Here is a 7,247-nt window from a genome sequence, read left to right on the forward strand (position 1 = left end):
AGTAGACCGCCGTGTTCGGTGGCGTGGAGGGGATGAAAGGCGTTAGGTGAGAAGGGATTTAAACCGTCAATTACAAGGAACCGGAGGGAGGCTGTTTGTGTTTAGAAGCAGAAAGGGTGTTATTTTGGTCATTTGTGACCAAGTACGTTAGAGCTGTATGTGGGTGTGTGTTCTAAAACGGCGCGAGGCGCACGACGCCTGACAATGTGTGTTGATCCCCTTGTTTAAGGGAGGTTTAAGCCTGCTAACGGTCGGCCGCACACACGGCGGTACACACACCACAGCATCGTAACGACACACGCACACATGCTGCACAGCCACACCACAACGCTACATGCACAGCAGCACTGGGCAGCACACGGCGAATAGGCCTTCGAACACTTAGGCTGCCCCGAAATGCGGCTTTAATATAAGTATTGTGTCGCGTCCTGCAGTCCCCTCTCCTCGTTTTCGTCTCGTTCTGCGCCTGCCCAGTCCCCAGGTGAGTGCTAAGAATGATGGTAGTAGCGGTGACAGGTGCCGTTTATGGCCATATGGCAGGGCCTATGATCCAGGCCTCTCGAAACAAGTTATCTGAAGTCTTGTCCTGCGGGGGAAGGGGAAGGATAGTAGGGAGAAGAAGTCTTATGATAGGCAGGGAAGTGGCTTTAGGGCGTGTTCGTGGTATGTAGTGGAGTTACACGTGAGCGTCATAAGAAAACTTCACAAATATTTGGGCATTATGGGTTATGTGATCATCGTATCTGTTTTGTTTGTAGAGTATTCATATTAGTTCGCTAAGTTATACCCAACACACACACGCACGCACACACAACACACAGAGTCAGCACACACGAACGACAACACAGCACAGACAACACACACACACACAACACACACACACACACAACACACACACACGCACACAGCCACAGCAGCCAGAACTCTTCCAAGCACCACAACACAGTGAGGGAGTCTGGGGCAGCGTGTGGCCGCTCACAACAACACAACGCCCACCCCGCCGCAGCGGGGCGAAAGCTTAATTGAGTTAACTGTCACCAGTTCGAGCAAGAGGATGTTTTAAGCGACACATCCAGCAGGGGAGATTAGAAAGGCAATACCTCGGAGGAAATTGGCAGATAGGGGGAACGTTTTTGTATGGGTTTACATTTACTCCACACGCGCATAATTACTGATCGGAGATTTTAATTTATTCCATCCTTCAAGCCGCAGGCCATAACTGTGTAGGACTAGCCTGGGAGAATAAAGCTGGGTATAGTACATTGAACAGCATGTAAGGTCAGCCAATAACGTTAGGAGCTAGGCCTGTGGAATAAAGCTGGTTATAGTGACATGTAACAGCATTGAGTCAAGCCAACCCGCAGTGACAGAGAACACATACAGCGTTTCCTATCTTTGGTGCGTCTGCCGGACAGGGGTTTGTGCGACGGACATAGGTTTGTTGCCACGGACAGGGTTTGTGCACGGACAAGGGTTTGGTCAGCGGACAGGGTTTTGGTTTGCACGGAACAGACGGTTGTGCACGGAGCAGGGGTTTTTGGTGCACGGACAGGGTTTGGTCAGCGGACAGGGTTTGTGCACTAGGAAGGGCAGGGTTTGCGTCACGACAGGGGTTTGTGGACGCGGACAGGGTTTGGGTCACGGGACAAGGGTTTTGTGCATCGATCAGGGTGGTTGTGCAGCGGACAGGAGGTTTTGTGCACGGACAAGGGTTGTGGGGTCAAAGCGGGACAGGGTTTGGTCAACGGACACAGGGTTTGTGCTACGGACAGGGTTTGTGCAGGACAGGGTTTGGTCACGGACAAGAGGGTTTTGGTCACGGAACCAAGGGTTGTGCAGAGGACAGGGTTTGGTGGCGACGGCGCAGGGGTTTGGTTTCACGGACAGGGTTTTTGGGTCAACGGACAGGGTTGTAGGTCACGGACAGGGTTTGTGCACGGACAGGGTTTGGTCAGCGGACAGGGTTTGTGGGCGCGGACAGGGTTTGGTCACGGACAGGGTTTGTGCACGGACAGGGGTGTTTGTGCAGCGGACAGGGTTTGGGTTCCACGGACAGGGTTTGGGTCAGGACAGGGTTTGGTCACGGACAGGGTTTGTGCCACGGACAGGGGTTTGGTCACGAAGGGTTTGGATCACGCGGACAGGGTTTGGTCACGGACAAGGGTTTGTGCACGGGACAGGGTTTGGTGCACGCGGCAGGCGGTGGAACCAAAGGGGAAGGGGGAGAGGACAGGGTTTGTCACGGGACAGGGTTTGGTCAGTGGAGGATTTAAACCAGCACTCAGGTTTACTCCAGGCTGGAGAGGAGAGGACCGGGGTGGCTTGTTAGGTCTGGAGGATTTAAACCAGCACTCAGAGAGCTGGACTAATTCCTGGGAATGCTGTATGCGTGGGAGGAAGAACGAACAGCGCTCTGTCGTTCCGACCCGGGAGAGGGGACTCGAAGAGAGGAGAGCGGCGGTGGGCAGCCATTCAGAACGAGGTGCGCGCAGTGGGACGTGTAATCCCACTCTGTCCAGCACGCCACGGCCTACACCAGAGATGCCATTGTATGACGCTGCACCGACGACACACACTCTCTCTCTCTCTCTACCTCTCGCTACCTCTCTCTACCTCTCTCTACCAGCAAAATAGGCTTTGTACCATAAATGTGCCCCCTCGCCTCAGCCCTCAGCCCTCAGCTCTCAGCTCTCAGCCCTCAGCTCTCAGCTCTCAGCCGTCAGCCGTCAGCCCTCAGCCCTCAGCCCAGGAACTCTAGACAGGAGCCTGAGAGGCTTACCATGTGCATTACCTTCCCCAAGCTCGCTCTGCAGAAATTCAAATATTTTACGGAGACTATAACAAATGCTGTTAGGTTGACACACCCAGTGTGACAGCAGCTGAGAAAGTGGAATACATGGAGGGAGCCTGTGAAGCCAGCGTCTGCATTTGACAGACAGAGATGTAAACACTGGGTCATTTCTGAAGCTGTATGTCTGCCTGAAAAAACCCACCCACCCAAAAGGTATCTTTAAAAACCCTCTGCGACTGATTTTCACTCAATTCAAAAAGCATGGAGTTGCCTTTAAAAGTTCCCTAGTATCAGAGTAGTTGTGACATAGTTGGAAGGATCGCTCTTTCCGTCCGTACACCATAACCTCCACTATTAAGGAAGGAGAAAACTAGGAGAGAAACAGAGGGAGAGCTACCAAAACATTTTGGCGGGGCGTTTCCAGTCCAAATTACTGTCAACTTAATTCCCCTGCTGTGGTAGGAAAAAACCAAATCTTCCACCGTGTACCATGTGACTACCATAAAGCGGGATGCAGCAGAGTGTTTGATGGTTTCATGTGGGAGACTAACTCCTTACAGTTTTAACATTGAACTTTTCACTGTTCTGTGTGTGAGCATGTGTGTGTGTGTGAGCACGTGTGTGTGTGCACATGTGTGTGTGAGCACGTGTGTGTGTGAGCACGTGTGTGTGTGTGTGTGTGTGTGTGGTGTGTGTGTGTGTGTGTGTGTGAATGTGTGTGTGTGTGTGTGTGTGCGTGGTGTGTGTGTGTGGTGTGTGTGTGTGTGTGTGTGATGTGTGTGAGCATGTGTGTGGTGTGAGTGTGATGTGGTGTGAGCAGTGTGTGTGTGTGTGGTGTGTGGTGGTGTGTGCTGTGTGTGGTGTGTGTGCTCGTGTGTGTGTGTGTTGGTGTGTTGTGTGTGTGTGTGTGTGTGTGTGTGTGTGTGTGGTGTGTGTGTGTGTGTGAGACGTGTGTGTGTGAGCATGTGTGTGTGTGACGCATGTGTGAGCCATTGTGTGTGTGTGTCGTGTCTGTGTGTGTGTTGTGTTGGCATGTGTGAGTGTGTAGCACTGTGTGCCTGTGATGGACGATGTGGTAGCCTTTGGGATGTGTGTCGTGGTGCAGTGTGTGAGATTGTGTATGTGTGTTGTGTGTGAGATGTGTGTGTGGAGCTGTGTGAGAGCGTGGTGTGTGTGAGCATGGTTTTTTTGATGTGTTGTGAGCTGTGTGCATGTGAGCCTGTGTGTGTGTGAGCATGTGTGAGTGTGAGCATGTGTGCCTGTGAGCATGTGTGAGCATGTGTGTGTGTGAGTATGTGTGTGTGTGAGCATGTGTGCGTGCATCTGTGTGTCGACACAATTCAGCACCTCACTCCACCAAAAGAAAACAAGTCCCTCCCCCCAAAAAACTCTCTGTTACGCCACAATACTGCAAACCAGAAGTGTTACATCAACAAAGGAATTAAGGTGTGCACATTGTTTAACCTTTTACTGCAGTGGGCTAAATCAGGGTCACACAGAGTGTTTCTGGGTAGTTTTAAACACATCTACTTTGAAACAAAAGTAACACCTCACACACATGGTTATGGGCTTAAAAAAACAAGACACATGTACCATGTCAGATATAGAGGTGAAATCTATTACATTTTGAGTTTGCATCCCAATATTACACTTTATGTACATCACAGAAGACTGAAATATAACAAAACCGTTTGACATAGAAACACCAGATGTTCGTAGTTTAAACAAATAATTATATTTATTAATCATGAAATGATGAATAACATTCCACCAATGAGGCCACTTTTGGTCATTGACTGCAGGAAAATACACCTTTGTTAATAAAATCAAATAACATTTGATTTGTTACATGCGCCAAATACAACAGGTAGAACAACAGTGAAATGCTTACTTACAAGCCCTTAACCAACAATGCAGTTTTAAGAAAAATACCTAAAAAAAAAGAAATAAAAGTTACAAATAATTAAAGAGCAGCAGTAAAATAACAATAGCGAGGCTAAATACAGGGGCTACCGGTACAGAGTCAATGTGCAGGGGCACCGGTTAGTTGAAGTTATAGGGGTAATATATACATGTAGGTAGAGTGATTAAAGTGACTTATGTATAGAAAATAACAGAGAGTAGCAGCACTGTAAAGAAGGGGGGGGGGGGGGGGGGCAATGCAACTAGTCTGGGTAGCCATTTGATTAGATGTTCAGTAGTCTTATGGTATAGAGGTCCTGCATGGCAGGAAGCTTAGCTAGCTACCTTGTGAAATACACCTTACGCAATATGTGCAGTGTATGGAAAGGTGAGTTTGTGGTTTGCTGGCCTAATGTGCCCTTAACATAAATACAAAGCTGTGAGCCTGTGGGGCCAAGCAAACACTTACACAGAGTTACACAGTTTCTCTCCTGTAGAGATTGTAAACAGAGGTCTGTTTCTCTAAAGCTAAACAGTTTCCTGCTCTCAGTGACACAGGGCTGGGGAAACTAGCTCACTCTGCAGCTCTACTCAACCACCTGACCTGAGACACCACAGAGAAAGAGAGATTAGAGAGAGAGAAGAGAGAGAGAGAGAGAGAGAGAGAGAGAAGAGAAGAGAAGAGAAGAGAAGAGAGAGAGAGAGAAAGAGAGAGAGAAGAGAGAGAGAAAAAGAGAGAAGAGAAGAGAGAGAAAGAGAGAGAGAGTGAGAAAGGGAGGGAAAGGAGTCTTTCAACAAGTCAGGCGTGTCCTCTCCACTCTTTCTCACACACACACACACAGACACACACACACACACACACACACACGATACAGTGACATTCACAACAAAGGAAACATTGATAAATACAGCCTTTCTTCAAGGGCCAAGGGATAAAATCCGATAGTATTTTCAAATGAATACGAAAGTATCCTTTCCTTAGTTTGCACAAAGCCGTTGTCACCGTGACAATGCTATCAGAATCAAATGCTGTCTGTTTTTTTTCCTTTTCTTACTTATTTTCACAGCAACAATATCTGTTTTACAAGTGTAGGACTTACACACAATCAGAGACAAACTGTACCGCTCTATCCAATCAACTCCATCAATCACATTCATTTTGTGGTAGAAAATAAATCAATATAAGATATGATACTGTATTACAATAATACGTCCTAAAGATTAGATTTAAAAAGAGAAACAAGTCCCAGAATTATCCGCGGAGGCCCTGTGTATTTTACCATTTTTCAGGGATTAAATGTCCTTCAGCACAATTATCTTCGGGGTGATGACAACGCAGCTCGAGTGAGATCCTTTTAAAGTATCCGAGCCCCATCTCCCATCCGTCAAGCACGGCCTGGTTTGCTGCCTTACTCCAGTCCTGTGTTGAGCGTCTGTCGGCTCTAAAATCTCTTTGTTTTGGCAGAGGCCCCAGACTCCTCACGCTGGTAAAAGCCCTGGGTTTTATTTTCTCGTTATGTTCAAATCACTAGGAGACCACCAGATTCTCTTTCTCCGGAAAAAAAACACACACACACACACACACTTTCTCTTTCTCAATTTCTCTCTCTCTCTTATTTCTCTCTCGACTCGGTCTCCCTTGCTTTTGTGCATCTAGAGAAACACACACACACACACACATTGCTGTGTGAAGCACTAGCCGAAACCACAAGTGAAAGGCCAAAATTCCATGAGCAAATGGTTGAAGTCAGAGTGACTATGAATAGAAAGATAGAGCTGAGGAATGGAGTAGCTTCAGTAAGAGGACAACGGAGCTCTAAGCCCAGCCGATCGGCCCCGTGGGATGGTTAAACGGGCTCAGTCTGCAGGGAAAAGACTCAAATATAACAAGGGGGCTTAAACAACGTTTGTTAAAACTCTGTCTGGATAAAAGACTGTTGACTTTATGGAGTTATTACACAAGCAGAAAATCCAAACAAAAGACTACAGAAGTGATGTCACTAGCAATGCCCGAAAATAATCACAATTACCCAGAGTTCACTAACTTAGAACACTCAGATCAAAACAAACAAATCACAGAAAGGTTTAAATATTGGCCAGTGACAAGATTCACTCATGATTCTTATAGAGCCAGAGAGGCACAGCCATAAATCATGGAGAAAAAATGAAATGCAAGATAATAAATAAGAGCCTTGTGAAGGATGCTATATTTTCTTGACAATATGTTTTCAGGGCGATATTATTCACCACTGACAATACCCTCCATTCATTTCTCTTGGAGCCTGTTTTACCGTATTGGTCCAAAATAAGTGGCTTTGAGATAAATCAGTGAGATAAACAATAGATTTGAAACGGCTGTCTGCGAGCGGGAGCATTTGGTCTGCTCCTCTGTCTCCTCACACTGAGGCACGATTCCTTCAGAAAGGCTCCTTCTTATTCTCCATCAATTAAACCAGAATGAAGAATAAGAATAACTCAAATGTCTGTGCCATCCATCCATCCATCCATTCTCTGTATTCTTTCAATAACCACCCTCCTCCTCTTCCTCCTTCCC

The sequence above is a fragment of the Salvelinus sp. IW2-2015 genome, unplaced genomic scaffold (assembly GCF_002910315.2).
Source record: "Salvelinus sp. IW2-2015 unplaced genomic scaffold, ASM291031v2 Un_scaffold2098, whole genome shotgun sequence".
NCBI classification, from domain to species: domain Eukaryota; kingdom Metazoa; phylum Chordata; class Actinopteri; order Salmoniformes; family Salmonidae; genus Salvelinus; species Salvelinus sp. IW2-2015.